The 8385-nt window shown below is 42.7% G+C and overlaps 1 pseudogene; it reads left to right on the forward strand.

Annotated features, from left to right (window-relative positions):
- Positions 1–6661: 6661 nt before the first annotated feature.
- On the forward strand, positions 6662–7486 carry LOC140904177 (uncharacterized; annotated as a pseudogene).
- The last annotated feature ends 899 nt before the right edge of the window (positions 7487–8385 follow it).

An 8385-nucleotide genomic window follows, 5' to 3' on the forward strand; every position in this document is an offset into this window, starting at 1 on the left:
AGCAGCCTGGCTATTAGGAACATACCAAAATCAATCTATATTAAAATACTCAAAATTAACAGATGCAGAGAGTACCAAAGCGAGAAAATTGCTAAGTAAATCTGTGACAGCAACCCTGCCTCACACATGTGGTCTATACATTTTGATACTGCAAAGAGGGCTCTAGTGAAATATAAATCCTAGAATATTATTATTAAACAATTGTATATTGCACCAGCAAAGTGTACTGAGAATGAGGACATGAGCTTTGATCCTTGTTTACATCTGAGCTGAACTTGGTGCAGCTCTGTTAAGGAGGTCAAAATTGCCAACTTTATGGCTCCCTTATGCTAAGGCCAGCCAAGGATTGATTTAGTCCCTGATGTAAATTAGAGCACATGCTGAGCTGCTCTAATTTACACAGCTGTCTATGGCCCCAAGGGCCTGTTCCAGCTACTAGGGATCAGCATTAAACAGACACAAAGCAGCCATAGCAAGGCTGAGAATATGGCCCAGTGTCACTGACCTAAGGATTTTACAACCTATTCCTATATAAATTATAATATTTCTTAGGGCTTTCAAACAATTTTTAAAAATAATTACAATTAATCGCAAGATTTAAAAAAATCGTGATTAATCACATTTTTAATCCCACAGTTGAACAATAATAAAATACCAATTTACATTTATCATCAATATTTTGGATTTGACATTTTGCAAATATATTCATTTCAATTACAATACAGAATACGAAGTATACAGTGCTTTCTTCGTATTGTTATTTTTATTACTAATATTTGCACTGTAAAAAGACAAACAAAAGAAACAGTATTTTTCAGTTCACCTCATACAAGTACTATAGTGCAAGCTCTGTTGTGTCAGTGTTCTAACATGGTCTGCACTGACTTGCACTGAAATAGTTGGTCTTAATCTGAGTGATTTGGTGCATTATCTTGGTCAGCCTAGTAGTTTAGCAATGTAAAGCTTGTCTCTTTGGCCATTCACTAACCCCTACCATTACCATCATGTGGTCTCCACCAGAAAGGGACCTAAACCATATATCTAGATGTGAACATCCTCAATATTTGAGAAGTCTGGATGTGGTTCTATCTTTGCTGCTTCGTGCCATCTCTTTATCTTCAGAGACATTTACAGAGTTTTTCTGCTGTAACTTGCAATCTTTTTGAAAATGTTCTCCATAGACTTAAATGATAATGTGTTTATCTTGTGCGTTTCAATATCATCATAGTGACCTTAATGACATTTTTATAACAATGCTAATTACTATTTAAATAAACATGTAAATGAATGACATTAATAAATTCTTAAAGTTACTGTAGCATCTGTAGTTCTTTTCGCATTGATGTCTTGGCCAGACAAAAACATTTTATAATAGTAAGTTATTAAATATAAATTGTTTTCTAAACACAGGAGGAAAAAAAGTTAGCTATATTAGAATATTACACAGCCAGAGGGACTCAGGCAAGGGATTGCAGGTGACTTTATGATAGCACTGATATCAAATTTATGTTTTCCTTCATATTTCTGTCATTGTAGTTTGAAAAGAGGTCCGCTGCTACAGAATTTAAAGGGAACTAGTTCACATTAAATGGGATGACATTATTATGTCAAGTGGTGTTCTCGTCCATCCTCCCCGTGGAAGGAAAAGGCCTGGGTAGGGACCGTCGAATCGTGGAAGTCAACGAATGGCTACGCAGGTGGCGTCGGAGAGAAGGCTTTGGATTCTTTGACCATGGGATGGTGTTCCATGAAGGAGGAGTGCTGGGCAGAGACGGGCTCTACCTTACGAAGAGAGGGAAGAGCATCTTTGCGAGCAGGCTGGCTAACCTAGTGAGGAGGGCTTTAAACTAGGTTCACCGGGGGAAGGAGACCAAAGTCCTGAGGTAAGTGGGAAAGCGGGATACCGGGAGGAAGCACAGGCAGGAATGTCTGTGAGGGGAGGGCTCCTGCCTCATACTGAGAATGAGGGGCGATCAGCAGGTTATCTCAAGTGCTTATATACAAATGCACAAAGCCTTGGAAACAAGCAGGGAGAACTGGAGGTCCTGGTGATGTCAAGGAATTATGATGTGATTGGAATAACAGAGACTTGGTGGGATAACTCACATGACTGGAGTACTGTCATGGATGGTTATAAACTGTTCAGGAAGGACAGGAAGGGCAGAAAAGGTGGGGGAGTAGCACTGTATGTAAGGGAGCAGTATGACTGCTCAGCTCCGGTACGAAACTGCAGAAAAACCTGAGTGTCTCTGGATTAAGTTTAGAAGTGTGCGCAACAGGAGTGATGTAGTGGTGGGAGTCTGCTATAGACCACCGGACCAGGGGGATGAGGTGGATGACGCTTTCTTCCGGCAGCTCGCGGAAGCTACTAGATCGCATGCCCTGGTTCTCATGGGTGACTAATTTTCCTGATATCTGCTGGGAGAGCAATACAGCGGTGCATAGACAATCCAGGAAGTTTTTGGAAAGAATAAGGGACAATTTCCTGGTGCAAGTGCTAGAGGAGCCAACTGGGGGGGAGCTTTTCTTGACCTGCTGCTCACAAACCGGGAAGAATTAGTAGGGGAAGAAAAAGTGGATGGGAATCTGGGAGGCAGTGACCATGAGTTGGTTGAGTTCAGGATCCTGACACAGGGAAGAAAGGTAAGCAGCAGGATACGGACCCTGGACTTCAGGAAAGCTGACTTTGACTCCCTCAGGGAACGGATGGGTAGGATCCCCTGGGGGACTAACATGAAAGGGAAAGGAGTCCAGGAGAGCTGGCTGTATTTCAAGGAATCCCTGTTGAGGTTACAGGGACAAACCATCCCGATGTGTCGAAAGAATAGTAAATATGGCAGGCAACCAACTTGGCTTAACGGTGAAATCCTAGCGGATCTTAAGCATAAAAAAGAAGCTTACAAGAAGTGGAAGGTTGGACATATGACCAGGGAAGAGTATAAAAATATTGCTCAGGCATGTAGGAATGAAATTAGGAGGGCCAAATCGCACCTGGAGCTGCAGCTAGCGAGAGATGTTAAGAGTAACAAGAAGGGTTTCTTCAGGTATGTTGGCAACAAGAAGAAAGCCAAGGGAAGTGTGGGCCCCTTAATGAATGAGGGAGGCAACCTAGTGACAGAGGATGTGGAAAAAGCTAATGTACTCAATGCTTTTTTTGCCTCTGTCTTCACGAACAAGGTCAGCTCCCAGACTGCTGCGCTGGGCATCACAAAATGGGGAAGAGATGGCCAGCCCTCTGTGGAGATAGAGGTGGTTAGGGACTATTTAGAAAAGCTGGACATGCACAAGTCCATGGGGCCGGACGAGTTGCATCCGAGAGTGCTAAAGGAACTGGCGGCTGTGATTGCAGAGCCATTGGCCTTTATCTTTGAAAACTCGTGGCGAACGGGGGAAGTCCCGGATGACTGGAAAAAGGCTAATGTAGTGCCAATCTTTAAAAAAGGGAAGAAGGAGGATCCAGGGAACTACAGGACAGTCAGCCTCACTTCAGTCCCCGGAAAAATCATGGAGCAGGTCCTCAAAGAATCAATCCTGAAGCACTTACATGAGAGGAAAGTGATCAGGAACAGTCAGCATGGATTCACCAAGGGAAGGTCATGCCTGACTAATCTAATTGCCTTTTATGATGAGATTACTGGTTCTGTGGATGAAGGGAAAGCAGTGGATGTATTGTATCTTAACTTTACCAAAGCTTTTGACACGGTCTCCCACAGTATTCTTGTCAGCAAGTTAAAGAAGTATGGGCTGGATGAATGCACTATAAGGTGGGTAGAAAGTTAGCTAGATTGTCGGGCTCAATGGGTAGTGATCAATGGCTCCATGTCTAGTTGGCAACCGGTGTCAAGTGGAGTGCCCCAGGGGTCGGTCCTGGGGCCGGTTTTGTTCAATATCTTCATAAATGATCTGGAGGATGGTGTGGATTGCACTCTCAGCAAATTTGCGGATGATACTAAACTGGGAGGAGTGGTAGATACGCTGGAGGGGAGGGATAGGATACAGAGGGACCTAGACAAATTGGAGGATTGGGCCAAAAGAAATCTGATGAGGTTCAATAAGGATAAGTGCAGGGTCCTGCACTTAGGACGGAAGAACCCAATGCACAGCTACAGACTAGGGACCGAATGGCTAGGCAGCAGTTCTGCGGAAAAGGACCTAGGGGTGACAGTGGACGAGAAGCTGGATATGAGTCAGCAGTGTGCCCTTGTAGCCAAGAAGGCCAATGGCATTTTGGGATGCATAAGTAGGAGCATAGTGAGCAGATCGAGGGACGTGATCATCCCCCTCTATTCGACATTGGTGACGCCTCATCTGGAGTACTGAGTCCAGTTTTGGGACCCACACTACAAGAAGGATGTGGATAAATTGGAAAGAGTCCAGCGAAGGGCAACAAAAATTATTAGGGGTCTGGAACACATGACTTATGAGGAGAGGCTGAGGGAACTGGGATTGTTTAGTCTGCGGAAGAGAAGAATGAGGGGGGATTTGATAGCTGCTTTCAACTACCTGAGAGGAGGTTCCAGAGAGGATGGTTCTAGACTATTCTCAGTGGTGGAAGAGGACAGGACAAGGAGTAATGGTCTCAAGTTGCAGTGGGGGAGGTTTAGGTTGGATATTAGGAAAAACTTTTTCACTAGGAGGGTTGTGAAACACTGGAATGCGTTGCCTAGGGAGGTGGTGGAATCTCCTTCCTTAGAAGTTTTTAAGGTCAGGCTTGACAAAGCCCTAGCTGGGATGATTTAATTGGGGATGGGTCCTACTTTTGAGCAGGGGGTTGGACTAGATGACCTCCTGAGGTCCCTTCCAACCCTGATATTCTATGATTCTATGTAATGTAACTCACTGTTAATTAGGGAGAACTTTTTTGAGGTGGCAAGGGACAAAGATACCCATTGGAACAAATTCAGAGGTAATATGTAAAGTTGTCTAAAACAATCTCCTCACAGTCCCTTAGATATTGGTAATAGATTTAAGGTAATCTTAATTGATATGACTTATGTGCAGGAGTGCTATATCAAGGAGTTAGGACATATACACTGAAGTAGCATCCATGAGCATCTCTCTCCTGCCTCCTCAGCATGTAAGTGTCACCATCTCAGATTCCCTTATGCATTAAATCTAGGAGAGTTTGAAACAAATTCAAATGTGACTAGGAAAGTCTAGAGAGTGTGGTGCAACTTACAGTCTAAGGGCACAAGAAGAACCCATATCCTATACCAATTTAGACTCTCTCTAGACTTAGACTCTTTTACACTCAGATTTAATTTATTTAGACTCGTCTAGACACGCCAGGTCAATTTTAGAGGTAATGTGTAAATTAGACCCCACAAATACTAACTAGACTTCTTAAGGGCTGCTTTCATTCACTCTGTTTTAACATACTCCTCCTTCTGGACCCGTCATGGGTAGGCTACACTAACTTAGACTCTTTAACACATCAGTAGAGTGGATGTAAGTAGGTCTAAGGGATTCTGAATGAAATGGAACTTAAGTTTTTGAAGAGGTGTAGAGATTACAAAGACCCAACATACTGTGCTTGGGATGAATGTCAGACAATCTGTTTCCTGTTTATACAGACTTATTCCCTTGCTCTTTGCCCCCTGGTGGCCACTCTATAACATTCACAGCTCGCACCACATCCCTCCTTCTGGAAAGGAAAGGCTGATAAAACCTTTATCCAAACTTTAAAGAACAACATACAACAGGAACAATATATCAAAACACAAACCAAGAATAAAAAGGTCTCTGACAGACAGGGTAGACTGCCTGACCTTTCAGCTTTACGTCAGGGATTTAGTCTGCCATTATAAGACATTCGGCCATTCGTCCTCTAAGCGCATGCTCTGGCAGGTCTCAGCAAGCCGAGCAGATGTAAAGCTAGCATCCAAGGTAGTAGGGAGACCAACTGTACCTCTATTATTCTAGGGCAACCTGGCCAAAGTGGAGCGGGCACCACAGCTACGGGGCACAAGGGCCGGCACCCCAAATCCACTGCTGCAAAATTCTTCTGCCAAACAAGCCACCCAAAGCAGAATAAACTGGGAAACTGAGCACAGACTCATGCATTGGCCTGACCAATGCTAACAACCCAAGGTAGCATGATATTTCAAAAAGAACATCAGCAGCAGTGGAAATGGAAAAGCCCAGATGGAGTCACACTGAATCATAATGATAATGGTATTGATGGATACCAGAAGAATCTTCAATGATGTAGCAATAATAGGAGAATGAATCATTTGCAGAGGCTCAGACCATCATATGTTGTGCTCAAAACTATGCACTGACAATGTCTACAAAGACTGAGTCAAGAGAAGCCAGAAACTGAAGTGAAAATGGCACTTCAACAAAGAGGCATTTGCACGGGAAGTGAGTGAAATGGACCTCGAGTGCAAGGTCAACAAGGACATCGATAAAAAGAAAAGGAGTACTTGTGGCACCTTAGAGACTAACCAATTAGTCTCTAAGGTGCCACAAGTACTCCTTTTCTTTTTGCAAAGACAGACTAACACGGCTGTTACTCTGAAAAAAGGACATCGATGAGGACTATGAAGAGTTCACCTTGCAGATAATCTCAACAGCTAAAAAGGCAAAGGCATTGAAAACCCTTGGATGCAAGCAGAGGATCAGCAAGGAAACTGTGAATCTAATGGCAAGGAGGGCATGCATGAAATTAGAAGGAAAAATGGTTGAAGAATACAGAACACTGTGCAAAGAAATTCACATGAAGATCAAAGAAGACTGTGAAGATTTTAGAAAGAAAAAATTGAGAGAGGCTGCCGAAAAGAAGGAGAGTCTGAAGAAGGTACAAAGAGACATTAGGCTGAAACAGGTTATTCCGGCAGCACTGAAAGATGAAAATGGTGAAAGGACATTGGAAAGAAGCAAGATGAACAAAATATCTACAAAATTCTACAATGATCTCTACTCCATGCATTTCAATGTCCAGCATACACCATCAAGGCAGCAGGCTACAGAAGTTCCCAATGTTATGTGGGAAGAAAATCAAAATATGCAGTTCGTAACAAAAAAGAGCCTGGGAGTGGACGATATTTGGCTGGAATATCTCAAAACAGAAGAAGATTCTCTCTTCAAAGCATTGGCACAATAGTTCACCATCTACATCAATAGCAAGTGTGCTCCAGAGGCATGGAAGAAATCAAAAACAATACTATTGATGAAGAAAGGTGATCTAGAAGAATTGAGCAACTAGCATCCAATCACACTCCTCTCACAAGTGTATAAAGTCTTCACCTGTGTCATACTCAATCGAATTAAGAAGGATCTTGAAATGTATGAGAGCAGAAAACAAGCCTGTTTCTGCTCAGAGTATTCGACAATTGATCACATCCATTCAGTTCGGCAGCTCATCAAAAAATGCAATATATACAAAGTACCATTGCGTATTGCATTTGTGGACTACAAAAAGGTCCATCTAGCCCAGTATCCTATCTTCCGACAGTGGTCAATGCCAGGTGCCCCAGAGGAATGAACAGAACAGGTAATCATCAAGTGATCCATCCGCTGTTGCTAATTCCCAGCTTCTGGCAAATAGAGGCTAGGGACACCATCCCTGCCCATGCTGGCTAATAACCATTGATCGACCTATCCTCCAGGAATTTACCTAGTTCTTTTTTGAACCCTGTTATAGTCTTGGCCTTCACAACATTCTCTGGCAAAGAGTTCCACAGGTTGACTGTGCGTTGTGTGACGAAATACTTCCTTGTGTGTGTTTTAAACCTGCTGCCTATTAATTTCATTTGGTGACCCCTAGTTCTTGTGTTACGAGAAGGAATAAACAACACTTCCTTACCTACTTTCTCTACACCAGTCATGATTTTATAGACCTCTATCATACCCCCACTTAGTTGTCTCTTTTCCAAGCAGAACAGTCCCAGTTTTATTAAGTTCTCCTTGTGAGGAAGCCGTTCCATACCCTAATAATTTTTGTTGCCCTTTCCTGAACCTTTTCCAATTCCAATCTACCTTTTCTGAGATGGGGTGACCATATCTGCACAAGATGTGGGCATCCCATGGATTCATGTAGAGACAATATGATATTTTCTGTCTTCTTATCTATGCCTTTCTTAAGGATTCCCAGCATTCTGTTTTCTTTTTTGACTGCTGATGCACATTGAGTGGATGTTTTCAGACAACTATCCACAATGACTCCAAGATCTCTTTCTTCAGTGGTAACAGCTAATTTAGACCCCATTATTTCATATGTATAGTTGGGATTATGTTTTCCAATGGGCATTACTTTGCATTTATCAACAGTGAATTTCATCTGCCATTTTGTTACCCAGTCACCCAGTTTTTAAAGATCCTTTTGTAGCTCTTCACAGTCTGCCTGGGACTTAACTATCTTGAGTAGTTTTGTATCATCTGCAA

The sequence above is a fragment of the Lepidochelys kempii genome, chromosome 1, assembly GCF_965140265.1.
Source record: "Lepidochelys kempii isolate rLepKem1 chromosome 1, rLepKem1.hap2, whole genome shotgun sequence".
NCBI classification, from domain to species: Eukaryota; Metazoa; Chordata; order Testudines; family Cheloniidae; genus Lepidochelys; species Lepidochelys kempii.